Source organism: Grus americana, chromosome 8 (assembly GCF_028858705.1).
Source record: "Grus americana isolate bGruAme1 chromosome 8, bGruAme1.mat, whole genome shotgun sequence".
In the NCBI taxonomy this organism is placed as follows: domain Eukaryota; kingdom Metazoa; phylum Chordata; class Aves; order Gruiformes; family Gruidae; genus Grus; species Grus americana.
In genome coordinates, this window is record NC_072859.1 from 30,626,517 (window position 1) to 30,651,477 (window position 24,961).

At 46.0% G+C, this 24,961-nt stretch overlaps 1 long non-coding RNA gene across 2 annotated transcripts in view; it reads left to right on the plus strand.

The window, feature by feature from the left end:
* The window catches only part of LOC129209655 (uncharacterized), a 342,277-nt gene that overhangs the window by 91,188 nt on the left and 226,128 nt on the right, over positions 1-24,961 (plus strand). For both annotated transcript variants that reach the window (XR_008578134.1, XR_008578135.1), the window contains exons 3-4: positions 17,196-17,293; positions 23,039-23,131. This is a non-coding gene — a long non-coding RNA (uncharacterized LOC129209655). The remainder of the gene's footprint in view (positions 1-17,195; positions 17,294-23,038; positions 23,132-24,961) is intronic.

Sequence of the window (24,961 nt, forward strand, 5' to 3'; positions counted from 1 at the left end):
ATGACACTAAGAATGCAGTGGCATGGACTGCTTATGTGGAGAACTAACTAGCACATGGTACTGGGAAGATGTAAAAAAGAATTCAGGTCAGACAGCAGCTCCTGTTTTTGTAGTGGTCTGTCTGATGCCAGGAAACAGGAGATTCTGGCTGGATGACATGTTTCTTCTTAATGATGATGCAGAGCATAGAGCTGGTTTCTGCCAGTCAGGGTTTTCCTGAACGCCCCACTGACTGTCCCAAGTATTTGGTGGCCCATGTAGAAAGGGAGCTGTCATTTTGGAAGTCTACCCTGTCCAAGGCGAGTAAAGGTGGTGTTGCCTCCCACCAGAGATATTCCCAAATAAGGGTAAAAAATAACCCCAATCCTGGAGTTATTGAGGAATGGGCAATGGACTGACACCGAAGCTAAGTGTTCTTGTGAGGCTTCAGGGTTTACCCAAACAATCAGGCAGGACTCATGAATCTTTGCACCTCCACACCAGATCTGATGCTGTCCTTTCAGGTGCATTCCAGGAGGCTTTTGCCAAACCCATAGTGAGTGCGGTTGGCTCAGCTGAAGATGAGAGGGTCATCCACCCTCTCAGACAATGTACCCTCCCATACCCATGGATAGTCACACAGCAAGAGTGAAGTTTGTTCTCCAGCTGAGCTACTGTCCCTCCTTTTACCTCTCTTCAAGAAGCGTGAGCCCCCAGTAGCCCATTAACCCTTTCCAGACTCACATGGATTTGCACATGTGCTTTTTAGTGGCATAATTCTTGGCAAGAGAGGCAACCTTAATATTGCTATTGGACCTATGTGCATGTCTGTTGTTCATCATGTGTAAATTAGATGGACTACCCTGAACTGGAGAGAGAGAAACTAATGATTGCCATATTGTTTCCAGCAGTTGTCAAGCAAAAGAAGCTGTTTGAACTTTCCCCCAAAGACGCTTCTGCCTCTTGCAGTGATTTTAAAATCTTGGGTTCCTACCCTTTTCAAGGTGATTATATTTTGTAATGATGCCTTTGCTACCTTCCCCTCCCCAGGGGAGGGAGTGAGCAGAGGGAGGGAAGTAAGACGAGGAGAAGGAACTTTTAAAAACTAACTCCATGTGCAGCAGTAAAAGGCGTGATAGCTGCTTCTCTTCCTCTCTTCTCTAGATTCCAGCAAATTCCCATGCGCTTTCAGATATTTCATTATGTTTTGGTTTAATTCCTCTTCGATGCACATATTGACATGTTTCTTTCTGTCTATTTCTGTCCTCCTTTACCCAGTAAAATGATCCCACTGGGAAGGCGAAGGTCCAAATAGAAGGTGGAAGGAAGGAAAGCATCTTTCCTCATTACTGGGAGCAGACTGATTGATAGTGTGTGACTCTGAGGCAAAGACCCTCTCTAGGGTGGAGATCGTAGCCTCATTTGTACCAAAAGGACAGGCAAGAGGTTGAAACTAAGAATGGGGACTGCGTTTGAAACGTATGACTAATTGTGGTGCTTGTCTGGCCCTCTTCCCAAAAATCAGGAGAGAAATGCTGTAGCAGGCATTGTTTTCACCCTACAGGATATTTCAAGTGCTCTGCTTCGTGACTAAGGAAAAGACTGCATCCCGCTACAACTGGCAGTTAGAGCTGATTGTGACCAGGGGTGACCTTCTTAATACTGCTTTTGAAATCTGCACCTGGGTGCATCTTGCTCCACAACCATGAAATGGACAGTAGGAAAGAGCAGAGAAAATCCCTCACATTGTTTGGATTGTCAGTAATAAATAAAAGGGACTGGAAAAGGCCTTCCTTGTTGGCAGGGTGATCCCATCTTCTTGATATAAGAAATAAATTTTTTCCAGTGAGAACAATCAATCACTAGGATAATCAATCAAACCTCCCCAGGGATGTGGTAGAGTCCCCATCACTGGAGGCTTTCAAGATGAGATTGGACAGGGTGCAAATAATCTCATTTAGGCCTCCTTTCCCACAAAAGGCTGGACCAGATGATCTTTCGAGGTCCCTTCCAAACTGGACTGTTCTGTGATTCTATGATCATCAACATGTTGGTTGGCTGGGTGTGTAATGTTTTCTAATCAGAGGTGGTCAACCACTGTCCTTCAGTTCTTGCCACAAGTGAATCTGTGCTTTCCTCTATTATCTGGTTTCTTTACAATCTTACTTTGCAGATTTAGGGGTAGTTGGGAGTGCCCTTAAGATTATCTACCTGGCTGCTATCTGCTAGACTTTTCTCTGAGCTGTATAATTTGATCAAAGATGGGGCTCTGGAACCTGCAGTGAGTGGAAAACTTGCATTCCTGCATGAGAATGGACTGTGTAAGCTCACCTTCTGAAGGACTTTCCCTCTGATTAATAGTCTGGCTCAACCTGGTGGCTCCCTGGAGTTGGGCGAAGGACAGCAAATACGGAGATCTGAACTATACCTCCAGTGCTGCTCTGCTATATTCTGTACATCAGCCCAATCACATGTAGAACATGGGTCTGTGGATCGCTCTGTTGTTTTCAGTCTGGTAATCCAGAATACACTGCTGGAAGTTCCTAGGACAGTTTAGTTCAAAATAGAAAATTACAAACTAACAACCCCCTTCCCTCTGCCACCCCTCTTTGATTTGATTTGAATCAAATTACCAATGGGAAAGTCCTTTAGTCTGCTCAATATGGCAAGCATTCTCAGGAGAGAAATGTTGGAGGACAAGATCATGAAAGCTGAGACAAGATGTAAGGGTGTCATAAACACAGAGGCCAAAGTGGAAGAGAATAGAGAGCTGGCCAAGAAAATGTCATCAGTGACCCTTGTGAACACTGTTTTGTTGGAACGGGGAGGATGGAAATCGGCTTGGAGAGGATCCAGGATGCTGGAGACAGGGAATACACCTGCTGTGCTTATCTTGTCCCTAACCACAGATGAATCCAGATCCTCCGGAAGCTTCTGAAAGAAAGTAGGTCCCAGAAGACTTACCACTTGAACATTTCAGCAAGGACCTTTGTTCTTTAAATTGCAGAGAATTTGGAAATCTAACACAGGAGATGTCATCTGTCTGAGTGGGTTTTCGCATTTTTGGTATTATTTGATTCTGTTAATATGCTTTATAAAGGTAAAATAGGCCACTTCTCAAAAACTGGGAATCAAAGTGGAGGCAAAGATGGCAGGGAGAGCTCACAAGCATTGTGAGAAGAACCAGATAAAGGGAAAAAGTGAACAAAACTGATGGCAACTATAATATGGTCTGATAGCTGAGGTGGGTAAAGTGTGTGCTTGGAAGGGGTCATGAATTTCCTGGCTTCACAGGAGACTGTGAAGACAACATCACTCAGAGCCTTCTGTCCTCCAGGATGTGACTTCCTCCCCATTCTACTGATGGATCCTTTTCTGCTGTGTCTATTTTTCTTTCAACCAACTCAGCAAAAGTACTGAAAACCGGCAAGGCAGCTCAGAACAGTAAGAGATCTTGTACAAATTCCTACTTCCTTCACAGGTTGTTGAGACATACTGCAACACAAGATTAGAGATGAAAATGGCATTTTCTGTCAAAGATAATAAAGTATTTCCACTGCTGACCAACTGCAGTGCATTTGTCCTGGCAGGTCCTGAAACCAACATTTTTATAGTTCTCTCCAGAGAACCAATTAGCTTGAATACTGGCATAGCTAGCATGATAACCTTGACTTGCTGTTAATGAAAGAAGGGCTTGAATAAAAGCAATGGGTTGGATCATTCATCTTGATGGCTATATGGTACAAACCTCCTGTTATTTAACAATACCCAGACCTTCTGTGTATGAGCCCTTATTTACGCCTGCAGACAACACAGACCCTGAAAAGACTCTCATAAATTTCAGTGGGAATTGGCTATAACAGGCTGAATTCCTGAAACCATTCCTTAGGGTAATTCTTCCCTGAATGCATGCCCAGCAGGAATATCTGCTTTATCAACCATAACTAGTCTTGGGATCCTGCGGACAATAGAGTCGTTATTCCATTCTCCTCTGTGGGCCTGGGCATTTATGCTTCAGCTGTCTTGCAAGTGCAGACCTTGAATTTAGGTTTGGCTTTTAGTGTATGTTTAGGTGAATTCGGGCTGCGGCTCATTCCCCAATTCAGATGTGCCTACTGTGCACGTTGCTTGGTTTTGTAGAGAAACTGCTAAGATGAGCATGAAAACCAGGGTCAGGTGTGGTACTCTTGGAAGGAGTGCAGGGTGAGACTCAAAATGTCTTTAGAAGAGAACTAAATTCTGTCAAACTGGACAGATCTAGCACAGGCAGGCAAAAATGTCAACAGATGACCTGCAACTGGCCGTTCCTTAGCTGAAGGTGGTTGAGTTGAGCCTGAAGTGGAGCAGTGTGACCAGAAAAAAGCGTGCATGCCTCATGCAAAAGACTGCTCTGTGGTCCTGCTGTGTAGACACAGCCTTCTCCACAGTCAACAATTACTATGCTAGCTAATGCTGTGAAAAGCTTGCCACTTTAGAGATCATCCATTCCCTCAGTGGATGTCTTTATAGCATTATGTGCCTCTGAGAGTAGAAACAGTGGACATTTTGCTTTCACAGATCAGGAAGCGTACAGTGCACAGTTATGGACAGACGCCTGCTTTGAGAACAACTCCACTGGCTGAAGAAGTACCATACTTTTAACTCTTTTTAGGGAGGAATCATCTGAATTCCCTTCTGAGTACTTTAAGAACTGTGGTTCGATGGAACCTCACTGAGTCAGTCACATGTAACTGCAACAGATGCCACTCTCTAAGATCAATATGGCTCCTTGTAGCGTGGTGTCACTTTTACGGCTTCTCACTGGGGGCAGGCTGGGTACTGGCAAATGTCCCTGAGCTGCTCCAGAGGCTTTGAACAGTTGCAGTTCTGCTGCGATCGCTCCTTTGGGCATCAGTGGGGCAGTTTGTAGAGGGAGCCTGTGGCTTCTCAACAGGAATCCATACAGCTGTTGTAGGGTCTCTCTCCTGGCCTCATGTAAGGCCTAACTCATGTTTGGAATAGTGCGTCATCATGAGCTCGTCTGAAATAACTTCAGGTTGTCCTTGCTTCCAGCGAAAGGTTGGATTAGATGACCTCCAGGGGTCTCTCCCCACCCACATTTTCCTGTCATCCCAGGAGTGAATGGTAGCGAGCTCAGGACCTCTGCAGCACAGGCTACCTTTATTTCTATCTATGGTGAACAGGCACATTGTGTGGATACCCAAAGGCCCTGACAGACAAGCCCTGGCAGTGATCTGAGCTTTTACTGTCCTCAGCTATCAGCCTGTGTCTCTGCCAGAGGATATCAAGCTTGTAGCAGCAGGAGGGAAGGTGTGAACTGGAGCAGCTGAATATGCTCAAATTATTTGTTCCTACAAGCTGCGTGTCATGAGCCAGTCGTGGTTTAGACCATGACAGCCAATTGCTCAGATAACGGGAGACAGAGCTCTAGCTTCATGCAGCCAAGCTTGGAAAGTGAAGCCAAAGTGACTTGAGCTTGACTTGTGTGTGGAGAAGGGATGCTGCAGTCGTCCATACCATCTGAATGCTAAACAAAGCAGAACGTGGCCCAGAACCCAAATGCTTATGCAGTGTCCCACCTCTAAATATTAGCTTTGAATTGGCTTTGATTTTTATTGCATATTTGTCCACAGCAGCTGTCAGAAAGTTTAAATGCTAGAATTACAGCTGTAATAAATATATCCTTCCAAGCCCTGGCTATGGTTCTACCCATTGGGAGTTTATGTAACATACTGAGTGGTACAAAAAATACGCAGAGAGAACATTTTGCTTCCTGGAGACTTCAGCTTGGTTTGACAGCTCAGTGCTGACTCACTGTCAGGACCTGGGTTTATGCCTTGGTGTTGCTCTGTAGTAAAGCAGTGAGGACTGCTGCCTGGGAAGTACAGCCATCGGCATTGCCACAAAATGGATGTGAAACCAGACTGTTACCATCCTAAGTGACTTTTTTCCATGGCAGTGCAAATGCCATGGCATTCAGCCAGTGGGCAACTTAGAGCAAGGGCTGCTTTCCTGTGCCAGCAGGTGAAGAAGCAGAAAAGACCCCAAAGTGGTCTCAAAATACTGTAGTAAGATGAAGATTTCTTTTAGTGCTATTTTTATCCAATACTCTAATTTTATCTAGTTTTCTTACATAACTTTGAGCGTTGCAGCTGAATAAACTTCCAGGCGAGAGAAATTTTTCTATTAGAGCTCCAACTTTCTCCACATTGATTCTCTGAAATCATCCACAAAAGGCTTCCAGGGCATGTATGCAGTGTGGGTCCTTTGTCTATCAAGAAAGAGATCCAAACTCCCTAACAGTTGAGTTTGTCCCTTATTCTGGAGATGGCAAAAAGAAATTATTTTGTTTGGGTTGTTTCTGGCAAGAAAATGCAGTTTCTTGATAGTGATGGAGTAGTTTCCAGATGGGTTTAGTTAGATGGGGTTAGCACACCAGAAGCACTTCTGCACTCCTGGCCTGACCCTGGTCCCCCTACCTGCATCTCCTTGAGCTCTGAGCATGTGAATGGCGAGTGGAGGTCCTTTTTGGCTCCATCTGCCTCCCCTCCAGCCCGCTCAAGCTCTAGCAGTGGGAAGAAGAGAGCTCTAGCTCTACTGCCCGCCCCAAGCCGATGGCTGCCCCAGGCAGCTGCCTACTCTGCCTGCGCCTGGAGCGGACCTTTGGCATTGTGAGGGTTAGGGTGTAGCTGAAATTAACTGTGTTCTGGCTCTTCTCTGTTGTTCAGGAGCCATGCGAGGCAGATCATGGGTTAGCAAAATGTTGAGGATTTTCTAATGCTCTCTAGGGACCAGGTGGGTCCCTGGCTGCTGCAGGATATGGCCCGAGAAAGGCTACCTTTTCTTTTCCCAATTCCCTTCCCATGTTTACATCTGCAGAATCCAGGCCAGATGTCTTCTCCAGCCCCTCCCTGCATCTAGATGGGAAATGTTCACTGCGGCATCCTAGAAAAGCCAGTCTGCTGACCGTCCGAGCATGAGGGATGGGAAAAACAAGGGCTTGAAGAAATGTGAACAAAACCAAAACAAATTTAACTTTAAACAGGAAAAGTGGCTGGAAAGGCAATGCATCTGCACCTCTGTAACTCTTTTTTTTTTTTTTCCCCCCCAAAATGAAGAGAAAACTGAGGTCGCGGTATTTGTAAAAAATTTTCTTGGTCAGTCTTTTTTTTTTAATAATTGAGAAAAGTTATTAGCAATAATATAAAGCCAAATTACAAGACTGGTGAATTAGAATGTTTTCTAGCTGTCTGTCTTTCCCCAAAATGGAGGCTACGGTTGGATGGTAGTTTAGGAGCTGTCTTACGCTAAAAGCATAAATTTGGCTAATGTACTTGAATAACTAATGGCCAAATACAAAGCCCAGTGAAGCCAGCGGGAGGTTTTCCACTGGTTTCTTTAGACTTTGGATGACTCTTAACTAGACAGGCAAAATAACATGCAAGAGTAATCAACATTTGCCCCTTCTTGGAAATGCATCAGCCCAAAGGGGCTGTGCTCATGTGTTTGTTATTGCATCTGACTCTGACACCCTATAAGGAAAAGGCAGATCATCAGAACGCGATGCAGCAACGTTTGAGATCTTGGACGTGGAATTGTTTATTGAACAGTGACAGACTGCAGCACATCGCTTTTAATAATGATAAGGAAAGGTTTATGCAAGCACACATCTGCACTTGGCTGGGTACAAAGCGCGTTAATAATGTCATGTTCCTGATTAGCCATAAATTTCTCCGAAGCACTTGCTGAAATAGGAGCGCCCATGGTGACTGATTTTTGCTGCACAGCTTGTATTGTTTCCACTGCTCCAAACTTGGTGTGCAGTAATGAAATATATCCCTGTAGAATTGCTGGTCCTTTTTCTTCTACTCTGTTTCTGTTACGTGGTTTCACTATGTTGGTGCTGCTTGGACTCTGCTGAGAATTATGATTTTTTTAGTCCCTGTTAAAGATAAGTAGGTGAGATATGTTTTTCTACAATCTGATGATCTGTGCAATACAGGTCATTGTCGAGCAGCCCCTTCATCACAGGCATTACGGCTGAGAATGGTAGGTGCTCACAGATGCAAACTTGTGCTAATGTGGAGCTGGAGGTGCTGGAGAGCGTATTGTAAAGACATCCCAACATATGGCATGTGAATGGGCTCACCTGTGGACGGTCAAACCATCTCTAGCCTCGTGCTGAGCCTGAGCAAGCAATCCCTTCCCCACGCCACGCTGCACAGGGTTAACGCGGTGAGGCTCCATCTGGATGGGGCTGTGCGGTTTTGCTCGGACACTGTTCCCGTTCGCAAAGCCCTGGGTCTTCCTTGTTCTGTTGTGATCTGCAACATCTCTGGCTATTGAAGTAAACTAACAATATTTAGGACTTTGGCAGCAAACGAAGGCAGGTTTTTCTCACTGTTGCTAGGTCTCCCAGTGGTTGTAATGGAGATTTCCATAGCTCCTGTGACATATAATCCAAAAAGGGTTTTCTGTGTAATGCATTGCTCTGAAGACCAGTAGTTATTTCCTCAGGGTGAGAGGTAACAAAGGCTTCTTGCACTGTGAAAGCCTTATTCTAAAGTTAGCAGGAGGGCACTGGTATTAGATCTTGCCCTAGGAACGTAATTGCAAAATACATATAGCTGCTCCCTGCTGTGTCTTTACATCTAGATTATTTCATTATTCACCAGTTATTTCATGATCTTCAAGTCTCCTGTTACCTCCCAGATTTTGCAGGATGCTTAAAAAATGACCAGGTCTTAAGACCAAAGCAAATGGGGAGCAGACAGGAGTGAGGGCTGAGAGTACTGTTTTCTTCCATAAAGTATGTCTACTTGCCCTGAATCCAGGGATAGTAGCTCGTCTGACATAACAATAATATAAACTGGCTTTCTGCCTTTTCCAGAGTTAACTTTGGATCCCAAATATGAATCCTGCACAGTGAAAAGAGGAAATCATAATTTCTGTCCAAATGCACTGTACCATTTACTGAAGCTCCCTGATACAGCTAGAGCTTATTCTGACTGTGATCTTTGGTATCTGAAGAGAGTCTCCCAAAGAGTCCTTCTGGGTGTGAAACGCAGCACGAGCAGAACCTGCCACCATCTGGAGAGGGGAAATTGAGGTGCCAGAATTATTTGGAAGCAAGGGGTGAACTCACGTGTTGTATGTCAGTACCTTTATTCTTGCAAAAGGCTCAGGAAACAGCCAGTGGTATGTGCAGCCTTTTCTGCATTTGAAAGAAAAACTTAGAGCTCCTCTATATGAATTAGAGCAGTCAGAGCAAAACTATCAGCTAAATCTGAGAATGAACTGAGGATCAGAGGGAGTCCCCCCACAGCTCCCGTTCAGCAGCGCTGTATATTATTTTAAAGGACTCTTTTGCAAGAATTATGTTGCATTCTGAAAGAGGAGATTGTTTTACTTACTTGATGTGGGAAGGTCCTCAAATTACAGCCCTTCCTGCTTATATTATTACATTCTAGGGTTCATCCTGCTGCAGTTACCCTGTGCTGTATGGGAAGCAGAATCCATGGCAGATAAATCCACAGCCAAAGCCTGTTGTTACAACAGAAGTCTCTTGCCAGAGCGCCTGAGCTATTTCAGACTTCTCATTGCAGCTGAATGCAATTAATAGCTACTCGGTTGTGCTCTGGAAAATGTGTGTAGGAGACAGGTCCGAGTGTCCTGGAGCACAAAGTCACTGTGTAGCTCCAGAGCAGGTACAGCATCGAATGGAGGCCACGGTGATGGGGCATGGCTCCAAACTAACATTGGACAAAACACTCCTATCTGCATTCTGCCTAGAAGACCGAGTTTTGGCTTATTCCTCCATCACGAAGTGATCTACTTACCAGGGAGATGAAGGAGAAACAGGTACATTTTATCCAGGAAGTGGAATGACCCCCAGCCAAAACTATGACTGTAATCTTGACCAAGATGAAACATTTGTGTCCTGAACTTCCCATTCATGGGTCTTCTAGTCCTGACTGCACATGTCCCTATTCCTGCCAGTGGCCAGGCTCCCCGGGTGAACTCCCAGCCATTCACGTCACTGGTCCATCACCCTTTCCACTGGTAGGGGACACCACAGCTTCTCATGGGAAATGTAGTGCACCACACTCCTCATCTGTTGAGAAAATAGGCCTGTGATGCGGAGGTGCATCTCCCACGAGGCATGAATGGCACTTGGGCTTTGAAACATTTTAGTTTTGCCTCAAAAAATTGTTATTTTGAGGAGAAGGAGTTTCTGACCCACTTTCTAACCTGCTGTAGTTGAACACTGAAGTTCATGACCTCAGCAAGGAATGAGGGCTTCACACAGGCATAACATCTCAGCTCTCTGGTTGTCCAAGAAATAACAGATAAAAATTATTCATTAGAAACCTAGTTGAGAGCAGTCTTGAGAAAGCATTTCATGTAGAATAAGGTTGGAGCTTTGCAAATCTCCTGGCATCGTCTGTTGTTCGTGAAGAGCACGGACGGAGCCTGGTGATGCTTGGGTGAGGAGCAGAGGAGGTGGGTGCTTCAAGTCTCATGTCTGGTTTGAAGTTGGCTGGTGGCATCCTTCAGTGGATAAGGGCATTTGCATGCCTGCTCTGACAAAGGTTCCATGCTGCTTTGCTGCACAAACAAAAAGTTAGGCTGTGTGTGGAAATTAAAACATAGTAAAGCAGAATCAAAGCTTTTGAAGCAACCAACTCAAGTCAAAGATGCAGCTCTTAGGCCTGGTTGCATATCCTGATATGGGACATTTTCCTGAAGCCTGGCACTCTCTGGCTTTGCCTGCAGAGTGATTTCTTTGCTGGGTATGTGGCATTTCTCAGGCTGCGCTCTGGGCAGGCCATGCTATATTTAAATACATTTTGCTGGTGAGGGACTGAAGGGCCTCCAGAGTTGTAACTTCCTAAGGGCTATTCTGCAGATTCCTTCCTCCTTTCTTTTTTTGTTTTCCTTTAAAGGAAACTCTCAATCTTCTTAGGAAATAATCCTTTGTTTATGTCATGAAAAAAACCCCCTGTGCTCTCCTGGCCGGGAGTGTGGAAGAGCCAATAGGAAGAAGTGCCACTTGTGTCTTTTGATACAACCAAGCATGTCTTAAATAAACACTTGTTTATTTTTCTACCTTTCTGTTGAATTGCATCGTTGCCAACATAGAAGGTAAAAGTATCCAGTTCAAAGAAGGCGACTATAAGCGCAGGCTGACATCCTGTCATAAATATAGAACTGGCCTCATGACAATGCCCTGCTTGGAAACAATGGGAGCAGGGCTGGGAGAAAGAAATTTGTGAATTAACACAGCCGAGGCAAATGATTAACAGCTGATGGAGGAAAAGAGCTGTGGGCAAGGCTGCCGGCTCTCAGGGGTGCTTCTGAGCTGGCCTTTGCCCCCTTCGCAGAGCTGTGCCATGTCTCTGCCTTGCTCACGAGCCATCAGTGGTGCCACCCTGGGGATACCAAGGACACGGGAGACTCTTCCGTGCCAAACGGCAGAACAGATGCCCCTCTCCCCTCGCTCAGGCTGGGGCAGAGCAGTAACTTTCATCTGCTTTTGCCTCCGTCCTGCCTTGCTGACAGGACACCTTGGAACAAGGGCAAGTGTCTGCCCTGCCCAGTACTTAGAATTTGTATGTATAGCTTATATGTATATATATGTATAGCATACTTATAAACACAGCGTTTACAGTGTTTGGGGTTTGCACCAGCAGGGACCAGCACTGAGGAAGCTGCAGCCAGACCGAATCCCTGCCCTTGGGACAGCCCTGGACAAAATTCCTGTGAGCCAGGTCATATCTGCCCTCCATCGTGTTGCACTGGAATGGGCAGTGGAGACCCATTTCCACAAGCAGGATGAGAGCCCCAGGCACTGCCAAGACAGAAATGAGAAGGTTCATCTCAATCAGGCTTTGCTACGTGGAAGTGGAGTCCCAGGCTGATTAGGAACCTTACTGATACTTTTTGTGATCCCTGAGAAAGCCTGTTATGATTTAATAAGAACCGGCCTGTGGCTGTCAGTTTTTCTTGGCTCTGGCTGGGGACTTGGCAGAAGTCACCAGCTCCTGTCCCCACCAAGGAGGAGCAGACTGGGAGAAGACAGGAGCCACATGCATCTATAGCTGGTCTTCACATTTACAACATGCTTGTGGGGACTTCTTCATGACCTTTTGGGAACCCATGGCTAAAGTGGGGACACTCCCATGCGTCACGGAAAGATTTTCAGTTTGATGAATCCCTTGTATAAACTGGATGGAGTTTTAAAAGCTCTGCAGAGAGAAGCCTAGTTTAGGTTAGCTTGATATTTCTTTTTCTTTGATTAACTACAGTTTTTTGTGACTGTCGTGGAAAACGATGGCTTGCACTGAGTCTGCAGTAATCACTGCACTTCTGTCCTAAGCCACCTTTAGCTCCTGGGCTGAGCCAGCAGACCAGTGTCCACGGCAATAGCAAGTGACTGTCACCAGTTTACCTTATCTAGCTCACAGGAGTATGGCATCCAAGAGTTGAAGCACTGGGTTTTCTTCTTTTCTCTTTCTGTGCAGCGCAGGGTGTGCCCCGTTTGACCTAAATATTTGTGAAGTTACATCCTTGGGACAGGCTGACAAAAGGTTATAAACTCATTTGTTTTCATCTTTTCCTAAGTCGGGCAGGCTGCAGTGAGGCATGACATCTGCCTCACATGGGGTCCCTCACACCTTCCTCTGACGCATCTGGTGCTGGCCACCATCTGAGACAGGATGTGGGGCTAGACGGGCCGTGGACCTGATCCACACTAACAATTCCTGCTTCCTTACCCCAGGAGACTTCGGCTGCTGCCGCCTCGTCACCTTCTGTAGGCACGGACCCGTGGGCTCTGGAGGTACCGTTTGGGTGAAGAAGCAAATAGTGTCATGGGAGATCAGGAGTCAGTTCTGTGTTAGAGGAGTTCTGTACGCTTTAGGGTTTGATCCTCAGCATAGTGATCCCCCACAGCACTGTGGGGTCAGGATTTTCCCACTGACGTCAATGCCGTTAGGTTGCTTTGTACCCAAACCATTAGCTGTGCTCATCTTTGGAGGAAGGTGAGAAAGAGTAAGTTTTGAATGTTAGTGGAAGGAAACTAGGTGGTTTAATCCCAGAGGTGAAGTGTGTGTACTTAATAACACCAGGTTTTACCATATGACCAGCACTGTTTGACAATGGCTGCATTTAATTATGGTTGTGGCACTGTTATTTGTTTTAGGAACAGAGGAGTGAGGTGCAGTCTCAGTATTTGAGCATAATACAGAGTGGAAGGGATTTTTACGCTCCACTCCACTCTTGACTTTGACATTGGTCAAATTCCCCAGGCACTTCAAGAGCATTTCCTAATGTGGGTGCCAGCTGTGCCCACATCTGGGCTCCCTGGGGTGCGAGCCTGGTCCTGGCTGTGTGCAAAGATGCTTGTGCATGTAGCAGTCCCAGGTGCCGCATGAGGAACATTGCTGCGTCTGAAGCCAGTGCTACATTACAGACCCATGGCCTTGGGCGGAAAACAGCCAGTGTCTTGTCTTTCACAGAGCATTTTAGTTTTTAGGCTGCAGCATCTTTGTGCTAAACTATAATCATGCCCCAGTCCCTAGCATGCTCGCTCATGCTGCCCTATCAAGCAATCTCTCTTCTTAAAAAGCTGAACAAATCTGCAGCCAAGTGTTTCAGAGTCAGTGCACAGTTTCCATTAAGCATCCTGGCTCTGCTGGACTTTGGAGTGCCTGCTCTGAAACAGCACGTTCCCCTGGTTTGTATGATATCAATGGGCTGAGGTTTGGGGGGAATTAGAGACAGGACATCGGGGTGCATGTCTACAGACCTGTCAGCTGGTGGGTGGAAGAAAGAAAACTCTAAGTATTCTCGAGAGTGACAGGTGAGTTATTGCAGGAGGGTGTCAGTGCAGCCCAGAAGCAGAAACGCTGTGCAGGGTACGAGGCTGGTACTGCCTGTGCTAAAGCTGGTGATTTGCAATGTGTAACCAGCAGTGTTGTGAGCCTGATCCTCTGTTTGTGTATGCTCTGTTATCAGAGCCTCTCAAATGTTTTCCATCAGCTAATCCTTAACCCTTTGCAGATACAGACCAACCCTGCGCTGGAACCAAGAGCTGGATCAGAAATAAATTCTTCCTATTCTTTCTTTGGAGGTTTTTTGCAATGAGTGCCCCCCCACCCCCCCGCCCAAAAAAAAAAAAAAAAGGTGGAAATTATTCAGAAAGAAGCAACAGCCAACAACCCTGTCCTCTCACCCAGGGGATATTTAGCAAGACAAGGACAAAGTATCTGTGGAACAAAGCAATTTGAAAAAAGCCTGTAGGAAAGGCTCAGAATCCAAAATTAAAGGTCTTTGAAAATTGACTAAGTGATTCAGTGGCATAAGTGCCATTTGAGAAAATGAGCAGGCCTTCTGGAGCAGACCAGACAAAGGCATTCAGGTGCCTGCATATTGTAGTGTCCCTAACCAGGTCAAAGAGAGTTGAGTGCTTGATGGGTGTTGAGGCCTTTCTCTCTCTAGCTTATAAAGACTTGCTGAAAAACTTCATGGATATAAGGTTTCTGAGTTCTTGTCCAAATGTTTGATCACTCTCAGGGCAAAATTCTTTTTCCTTGCAACTGATCTGAATCTCCCTCACTGCAATTTGTCCTTTCGCTGTGCATCTTTGAGAGGCAGGGCTTCATCTTCTCTGTTACCACCCATTATGTACCAGAAGCTGTGATTCCCCATTGCGCTTTCTGCCCCAGCCTGAACACAAGCCCAGTTCCCTTCTCTCGTGCCATGTGCTTTGGCCCCCAGACCATCTCAATGGGCAAAGCCAAGCCAGGCTCAGTGGCTCACTCCTCTTAGTGTCGTGTCCTGGGGAGCCCAAACCTGGATGCAGTCTCCAGACCTGGGCTCACAATGCCGAGCACAGGGGAAGAACCGTTTCCTTCAACCTGCTGGTTGGGCTTTTGCTGTTGCAGCCCAGTACAGAGCTCGACTTTGTCCCTGGAAGGGCACATTGCTGACTGAGGCTCAGCTTGTTGCAATGTAATAAATATCCTTCTCTCCCACTGGCAGGCAGATCTGTAAAATGTCCCTGACTGACCTCTCCTGAGTCTATATAGGCAACAGGGCCAGATAAGGACTTGAGCAATGCTGTATGGCTTCTATTTTTTGTACAGTTCCACCTCACATCCAGTTTTGGACTGACTCTCTCCATCAAAGCCTTGCTTTAAGCGTTTGTAAGCTCACAGCAAAAGTAGAAATGTGTCTGCTCCATGAAATTACTTTCTCAGGATCTTCTGTTCCCTAAAAACTGGTTCAGGTCTCTGGGCAATACAAAGATCTGGGAGAGGTTTCAAGGGAAACAGTGTCCTTCAGTTATTTCACTGATCTTGGAAGACAAACTGTTCTTGACCACTTTGATTCCTGCTACTCACTCTAGTTGCAAATGAATAAACAGGAATGCAGCTAGAGAAAGAAGTGAATAGCCTGGAAAAACTCCTGTGTAAAAGCTTTCCAGCCCAAAGAACCTACATATTGATAATTGCTTGAAAAATAAATTATTTGTTTTGCCTGGGGGAGTTGGAAAGCTGAATTGCTAGGAGGAAAAGAAGGGTCAATGGGGACTGCCAAAGCGTTATTGTTATGTCCTGAGTCTACAGCCAGATCCCCAGCTGCTGAGCACCAGTGCGACTCCATTGACTAGCTGCAGACAATGCCCTGGGGTCCAGCAATGTGCGAAGGGCAGAAGCACTGCTAGATATTTTGCTCTGTGGTTAGGAAGGTCCTTTTTGTGTTGTCCCAAGGCCATTTGTGTCATTCCTTCTGCTTCTGCCCAGCTGCTCTGTCCTAATTCTGTGCCTGAGGTACACAAGACTCTTCCTTTGCTATTTGGCCTCAGCCCTGCACGTGCTTCCAGCTACCACCACGTGTGGTGGTACTACAGATAGAAGTCCCACCACCCATTCCCATCAAGACCACAGAGCCCAGAGTCCCATCAAGGTCACACTGTGACCTCAGATCACCTATGCCATCGGCAGGGTGAGGTTGCGTGTATGAGCCAAGGTCACCAGGTGGCTCTCGGCCTAAAGCCCTGAACTTTTGCACCACGCTAAGGGGAAGGTGGATAATTTGGGGGTTGTGAGAAGCCTGAGAATATAGCAGCATTCCTGTATCCAGACTAGGTGGGGCAGCGACAAGGGGATATTAGCTCTCCCTAGCAGTCAGTGTCTGAAACTTCCTTGTATTGTTTGTCCAATGCTAAGAGTTTCCCCCCAATGCTAAAAATAGCTTTTTGTTTGTAAGTTCACTTTGCATTCAAGCTTCCTTTCTTGGTTTTCTCAAGAGGTTCCTTGATATCTTTAAATTTGCTTTAACCACAGGAACAAAAGGCAGCAAAAGTGTCCCTGCGTGAAGATGGGGAGGTTTTCACCTCAGAAAGACAGAGGGGGGAGGCAGTTTTTAATATCTTTTTATATTTAGTGCAGGTTTGACTGGTGAGAGCAAGCATCACGTTCAGCCTTTATTCTGTTTACCCAGTAAGAGCAGAAAGGGAATGCATTGTTCTCCTGGGAGCCCAGGGAATAGTTGGCAGTGATACCATACGGCAAAAAAATGTTGTTCTCAAAAATGCTCGAGCAACCACCAAGCAACAGCAATCACTGTGCCTCTTAGCTCTAGCCCTTGGCAGCTGTTATCTGGACCAGATGTTGTCTTAAGTAAAAGGAAGATGCTGCTTTCTGGGGCAGAGGGATATATTTATTTTTTTTCTGACATTATTGCTCGATTAATTTCTTTTAAAAAGAATGCCTTGTAGAATGTTAATAAATAGCTGTTTATTTTGACAGCAGTGTCAAGAGCATGCTAATGTGTTATTGTTTGTACTGTGGACACTTAAGACATATAAAGGGAGTTTGTGTTGCTGGTTCCAGGGAAGCAGGAAGGTTTTGCTAGTGGTGGACCCAGTCCAGGGAATGTGCATTACATATGGGTGTTTATATCTTGCTCCGTCTGTAAGAGTTCATTTGGTTGATGAAAGATTGTTTGCTAGCACTCTAGGAGCTGGCAGGATGGTATTTATACCATTGTCAATTCTGATAAAAGTTTCAGATGTTGCAAAAGCTTTTAGCTTAGATCAGAAAAAAGAATTAATTCAATCTAAATTTCTTCTAAATGTGTTTGTGTTCAAAAGTGATCTGCCTTGTGGGCCTTTGAATCTGGACTGATCTACTCGGTTTCTATTGCAGTGAATCCAATTTGAAACCAGGCAATTCTGCAGCAAATGCCAGTCTAACCCCAGCAGCATGGAGCTTAACATGGCATGGAAAACCAGCCGGTGCATCGGGTAAGGCACCTTACGCAGTAGTTGCTGGGGGTATACAGCAGCGTAGATGTGACTGATAACTTGTGCTTCCTTCAGGTAGATCCCCAAATTCAAATCCTGGGTGTAAGTGTAAAACCCCAGGGCTAGAAAAGCCCTCCTAAAATGCCACCTCCTCCTCCTCTCAGCTGTGGAGCTAGACCAGCTCTACCCGCATCAGTCCTGGCTCACTGCAGGCGATGGAGGCACTGCAGCCTACCCAGGCTGACTGATGCAATCCTCTTCTATCCTCACTGTCTACAAATTTTCCTCCAGGTATAACCACAGTCTTCCTGGCTTCCGTTTACTTCTTACTGAAACTACAGTGGATGTCATGATACTGCAGCATGTGTAAAGTGCTGAATACTCTGTTTTTTGGGAAACATTATGCCTCTTCTGACTGCCTTTAGCTAGCGAATGGTGCAGTGCAACCACTTCTAGTGTGCCGCACCTCTATTTCAGTATCTCTAAGGGAAGGGATATTAGATCTGTGAAACAGACCCCTTTATTTGTACACAAAAAGTCACGAAGACATGTGAATACCAGTTCCTTGGTGAAAGAATACATTCTCAAATCGACACTCCTGCTGGTGCAAGTGCACGGTGCATGGTTGAATCATCTTCACCTCCCTGAGGATACGCCCCAAAGATACCATGTGTTACAGCAATAGAAAAGGTTGGATTTCTTTGCCTTTGTATCATATTATGCATTGAAACAATACTTCCTCTGGAAAGATCATGGCACTGAGTCATGCAGCAAGCCTTATCAACAAGTAGGCATATTATATATGAAATGTTAGTGCTCATACGTGTGAGAATGTTTCTTAAGACAGCATCTGGATTTATGTAGTGTTATTAATAGGTGGATACATATTCCACTAGCAACAACTATAATAAAATCAGATTGCAACTGAAACTAAATGCTAAATTGAATCATAAAAATAAAATAAAAATGAAGTGCTGGTGGACTCCCATCTAAATCGGATTCAATTAAAGAAACTGTTGAGGCCAAAATTGCACTTGAAGCAATTGTGAAGGACAGGCCCATAATGTCATCTCCGAGTCAACATTCAAATGATTTACTGGCCCTTGGAGGGAACGAATTCCCCTTGAATTCACACAGAGGAACAGCCTTTTCAGCTGATGTTTCTGAATTATTCTACCTGTTTACACTCACAGTCTCAGGTTATTTTGGGCTGTTTGTGGCTGGTGCGAGGCTGTGGACGCAGAGGGTGTGCAGCAGTGCCTGTGAGATCCCTCAAATCCTTCCAGCACTTCCAGGACAAAGCTCAGCACAGCAGGGTGGGAATAGAGGTTTTCTGCTCCAGATGATCACAGAAAAAAGGGTGCTGTTGAGGGCAAGTGATCTTTAGTCCATCTGGCACATGTGGCTCAGCGATGGAGTATCTTTGCAGTGGGTGCTGTTCCCACTGCACATGTATTTGCCTGGGCTGCTACCAGTACCTTGAAATGAGTGATCTCTGGCTTCCACAGGAGCAGCGACTTCCTGAATTAATGCTTTAAAACATTAATTTTTATTCTGGTGGGAATCTGCCAGGATTCGTTTTTTGTGCTCTGATTCGGTGTTTTCTTGCAGTTGTAATTATGTAAAATGTCTGGTCAGGAATTTTCTGGCTGGGTTTTTGTAATCAGAAAATGGTAATCTAGGATAACCTGTCTGTGTTTGCATGCACAAGGGTCAGTTTGGTAAATCTTCCAGTCCTGAAAACGTTCCCAAATGGTTTCAAAAATGGAAAGCATGAGGTCTGGATGTTTTTTTGCAGCTTTATCTTGCTTTGCTGTTGTCTGTAGCATTAAAACCAGAATGAACATTTTTGTTGATCCATGCCATTTCCCCTCCTGAGATGATCCCTTTGCAAGGATTTTGAAGCTCCGATTTTCCATTCCATCTCAGAGCGATAAAGCACTCCCCTGACTCTGGTCTTATGTGAGTAGAAAGATTTACTGGAGTTTTCTGACAACTCAATCTGAGTTCCAGTTAGGTGGAGGAAGACCTCACTGTGGGGACGGAGCAGCTGGCTACGGTGCCATTTGCCACTGTATTTTTCCTGTATTTGTGGCTGTCAGAGTCACAGCAGTCCTGAACGCTTTCAGACAATTTTTACCCCTCGAATAGAGCGGTGGCCTCTCTTTCCGGTAGAAAACCCACCCTTTTCCTTTTAACTGGGCTCTTTGTCATGAAGCCTAAAACTGATTTTGATGGACCTAATCTGGCGGGAGGCCATGGGAGCAAAACCAGGAAAAAATAAAACAGCTAAAATGTGATGTACTGGGGTGTCCTGACTTTACCTGTCCCATGAGGTCTTCAACAGTTGCTCAGTTACCAGAGAACAGTAACAGATATATAGAAAATAGCGTAGCACTGACAAATAAAAGTGAATTCTGGGGGGACAGAGGTAGAAGGGAAGCGAAAGGAGGCAGATGAAGCCATCCATGAAAAAGACTTTGCTAGCCTAGACGTGTTTGAATTAAGCCAAACGTTTTCTTGGAGGCAGGTTTCATTCCAGAGAGCCACAACTCTGTGTACCTGAGTGACAGATGCCAGTTGAAGTGGCTGTTTCCTCTGGATGAAATAGTTTACTTTCTATCAAGGCCTGGGTATGTTCTTCCCTGCTCATTCGAACAATTAAAGCAGTGGACGATGTAAAGACTTTCTGGGCAGAAATCCTCCCCTGTCTCCGTGGAGCCCGTACACTGTCCCGGGGGACGGTACAGCTTGCCACAAAGCAGTCAGCGACTCAGCGTGCGCATTCAGGCTCAACCCGAGAGGAAAAACATCACTGTTGGACTCGTATCTTGCAAAAGGAATTCAGTGGTGGGAGTTTTCTGGGTTGCATCTGCACCCTGTCGAAGTCGGTGGCCACGAGGTCAAACACGTCTGCGTGCGCTGATGCCCGCACTGCAGTCCCAGAGCTCTCTGCGGAGGGGGAAGGACAACTGCCGTGTTATCCAGCAGTGCTAATGATTCAGGTCATACGGACCATCCCAGGGAAGAAAGATGAACTTGCATTTTTCTCCAGTGATGATGGTGATGTCATGATATGGTAAACAAAGTATTTCATCTTTTCTCCTTTTCTTTGCTCGGTTCCAGGAGCTAGTCAGGGTTTTCTGCCAGAAAGCTGACTTTTCTCCTGGCTGAGGCTTGAGGGCCCATCAGTGCTGAAACATCACTGGAATGTTCTGTCCTGCAGACACGAGGGAACAAAAACCTCTCCAGAGGAGGAAACACTAGCCCAAGAGCTACAGGCTTTGTTTCTGTACCTGTCACAGTTATTTATTGTTTCAGGCAACTTCTGAATTTATATAGTGCTCCTGTAAACTGGGGCTGAGACCTGAATAAGTAGATGAACAGACTCAGCACCTCACTGTTCATTTTGGCCAGCAAAACAAAAGCGCTGTGATGGAGTGGAAGGTATAGCATCCGAAATTACTGGGTCATGTAGCAACAGCTAGTGATGCTTTTAACTCCTGCTGGTACAACTTTGAAAGCAGCCGTTTTGAGGGCTGAATATAAAGGCAGTTTGTTTGCAATTAGTTTTTGTTGACTTTGCCAAAATGCCTTGTCCAAACAAAACCATGTGTGAGTGTGTGCATGCACACGCAGTACTCATACACACGTGCACACGTGCTTACGCACACACACACACGCTCACACGCATATATTCTGGCATGATCCCACTCGAAAGTACAATTCTTTCTCTCAGTTTGGTTCGACTGAGTTGTACGCAAGTTACTTCCCAAGTATTCTGCTTGGGTTTGGGTACCATGGGCCTTCTCTGTCACTGCCTGACCCTCATGAAAGCTGTATTTTCAGAGTACTTTTCCACCAGTAACACAAACGTCAGAAGATCTGGCATGACGTTAAGGCTGGTGCCCTCTGCTCCTGCCGCACACCCTCTCCTGGCTGTGCTCCCTCACTTCTTCCTCCTCCTCGCTCTCTGCTTGCTGCCGATGCTTTGGGATAAAGTGACTCAGCAGAGAAGGGCAGAGAGCGACGCTGACTCAGACGCAGCTGTCAGCGCTCAGGAAAGGGCTCAGACTTCTTGGAACCTCCGTTTAGTATCCTCTAACTGTGCCTAATATGGCCTTGAATCTACTTGGTTTTATGGAAACTGTGTGTGGCATTAGGCTTGGTGAAGCAGGAGGCTCAGGACAGCAGTGGAGTTAATTGTGGGTCAAGGTGTGTATAAGGGGAATGGCTGTGGACCCGTGGGACATCTGCACCGCAGGGTTGTGGAGGCTGTGAGACCCATCGATACTCTGGGAAATATTCCCAATGTGGGTCTCCATCCCACCTACAGAGCCAGCCTTTCTCTGTCTTCCCAGCAGTTCCCAGTTACGGGGGGGCATTTGTAAGCAGGGGATCAGGCACAGAAATGCTGGTGCCGTGATGCTTCTTGCAAGGTTACGAGGTGCAGGAGGAATCCAGGAGCTGCTGAGGGATGAATCTCAAATACGTGCACACTTCCTCGCTGTGTTTGCTGGCAGCTGTGGATGTGCTGCTATCCATCAGGGAGGTGTGAGAATACCAGAAACCAGCCCCTCTTCTGAATTGGATGATTTTGAGATGGAGAATCTTGTTTTCATAAAATTCTCTAAAACTGGCCCCTGAAAAGTGCACTATGGCCAAGAAAACTGTGTCTGCTTGCACATCTTCACGTCTTCTGCTTCTGAATGTGGAACAGGCGTGTTAAAGATGAGGATTTTGGTCAAAGCCTCTGTGTGTTTGTGCTTAGGGTGGAGAAGCCAAAGCTGATTATACCTCACAGCGTTTTTTCATGCTATATAGCTACGAAGTAGCAAAAAGCAATATATTTCTCTGTCAAGTATATATGACAGCACTAATTCATCCTTGCGTACCTCCTCGATCTTGCGCTGGGTCAGCGGCTGGATTTTTGCTGTCAGATCCAGCCCTGCTCCAAACAGAGTGCTTGGACAGAAGTAGTTAATTTAACTTGCCGTCCTGCAGCTAGACGAGTGATTTGTCCACATCCTGATTCCCTTAGGTAGGTCCTAACTCCCTTCAGGCCTTCGGCATTGCCCAGCCTGCCACGTGTGGGGTTTCGCCTGTCTGGCAGGGGCGGGGGGCAGCAGATGGTGCTGTCGGACCATCGCTGGGTTTCTTCTGACCGTGCGAGCGATGGGCAGTGTTGGGGAGAAATGCAGTCTTGGGCACGCTGCGCTGTGGTTTATTTTGGAGGAGGCTGTGCAAGCAGCAAAGTTGTTTCGTCTCTGCCTTAATCTCAGTGGTTAATAATTGCGTCTGGGGTAGAGTTGCTCCCTAGGAATTATTGTTTGCCCTGATGTTTCCAGAAAGCACTGATAGCCTGCACCCAGACTGCGACCCTCTCCCCGCGAGGACTTGTGTGTGCAGCACGAGAGAAATGTCTCCAGATCTATAGGGCCCACTGTGCTGAAAAGCAACTGTATATTGTACGATAGAAGCAGCTGTGTGGTTAAGAAAGGAGAGCTGGAATAATGTCATATTAAAGTAACCCTTCCCTTTCAATAATTTTTAATTATGTAACAGAAAACTAAAGTAGAAAACTCAAGGGGAGTGAGAAAAACCTCTAGAAGATATTTTCAGTGGGTTGGGCCTTTCAAATTCAAGCTGAAATGGGGCCAGAATGGGAAGTCTGAAAAACTCGGACTGAAAAAACCTCCTGGAATTTATTAATCAAAGCTTTTTTCTTTTTTTTTATTTTTTCAGGAAAAACACAGCTAAAACATGAAGCTACATTGAATAAGAGCGTCTCAGTCAGCCAAAAGCATGGAATGAACCCTGTGATGCTACTTGAAGTATGTAGGTGGCACTTCTATTTACCTTTTTACTCTAGTGAGTTAATAAAATGATTAAGAGGTGTGCTAGAAATAATGAGATGAAACTTGGTCAATGGATAAAAAAGTTGAAATTGGTTTAAAAAAAAAAAAGAGAAAAGGAGAGATATGTAAGCGAAGGAATGGGTCCCTGTTGAAAACTGATGGAAGCTCCATCATTTGGATCATTTGAAACCGGGCTGCACACTTCACTAAAAAATATGCTAAGGGAAACAGCTGGAGGTTTGTTCCCCCGGGGAGGGGCAAGACAACCTAATATATCTTCTTAATTTCATTTCTAATTTCTATGCTTCAAATCATGTGGACAAACCTTGAAATATAACCTACAGTCTGCTAATTCCTTCCTTTCTTCCTGTCTAGAGAGAGATGTTGAGTTGAAGGCAATTGCCCAACATTTTTGACTATTATTTTTAGCCTGGTTTCCTAAGGAAATGAAGCTTATGTGAACATAGTGTCACCGTGTCTGCCTGCCAGTCCCTTCTCTTTCCTCTTCCCCCAGGAAGTTCTTGGCCAAATTTCAACAAAACTTAGGATAGGGCCAGGGACTAAAAAGATATTACAGTTCTTCAACATTTAAGGGTAGAGGAAGCTGTAGGGAGGAGGAAGTGCATGTAGCATCATTACACAGAGACTGTGTTGGAGATTAACCTGGATTTGGCATCCAAAAGTTTGCAGTGAGCTCAGCCCAGGGCCACGAGCCTGAGGAAACTGGTGGCCTTCAGGTCCACGGGCTAGCTCAGATGTCGGCAGAGATGGGGCTGTGTTGGGACTGTTTGGCCGGAGGAACTGGAGTGGCCACAGCCCTGCAGCCGCTTTTGCGTGGCTGCCTCTGCTACACTAATGCTTTCCTTCCCGTTTTTATTGTCTCTCTGGGGCATGCTGGGGTGAACTGCTGACAACGGGGCTCCGTCACACGGCCTTCAGGCCAGAAAGCAGACCTTGGTTCTCACAGGAGGGCTTTTTCCCCTAACTCCTCCTTTGAAGTCCCCTCGCCCCACGCCCGAGGAAGCTGATGTCATCGGAGGATGGGAGGCCGTGGCCGCTCCCGGCCAGTTCCCACCTTCGGAGGAAGGAAATTCCTTGGGGCAGTGCTGTTTATCTGTTGGCCCCCAGAGAGCTGGACCGAGAAATGATGTGACTTTCTAAAAGCCGTGGATTTTAAATTCCCCCCTCGCCTCCCCGTGCTTGCTGCGCTTTCATTGTGCGGGTGGCTGCCTGGGGACAGCTCATTGATTGCAATGTCAGAAAGCTGAAGCCTGGTGCCTTAATTACTTTTACACCTTGCCTGTGGAATTTGCTCCACAGAAACACAAAGCCTCATGCTAGCTAGTTTCTATGGATTGATTAAGGAAGAAAAGCCCAACAAACAACCCCCCCGCCCAGGATTAGTGAGGGCAACGAGCCAATGCAGCTCTGCAAGAAGGAAAAGGTGGGACTTGCTGCTCCAGAGGATGCAAAGGAAGGGGCCCTTGCCACAGCCTTGAAGCCTTGTTAAACAGAGCACTGAAATTGCTCGTTGTGCTGGAAAGGAGTGCAATGGCCAGAGCAGGAAGGATGGAGAGGCTCTCAGACCATCCTACCTGAGGCTACATACAGGATACTTACACAAGGCTGCAAATGGTAGTATGTACCTACCATGGGGTCTTTCAGATTAACCCTCCCCAAACGATAGCTCTGGCTGTGTTGCAGTCAGCTGTGTGATTATGGCAAGTGGAAGCCAGCCTGTGAGAGTACAGAGCAAATATTAGGCGTAGTAACAGTGGGAAGGAAAAGTGGATTGCACAGCCTGGATATG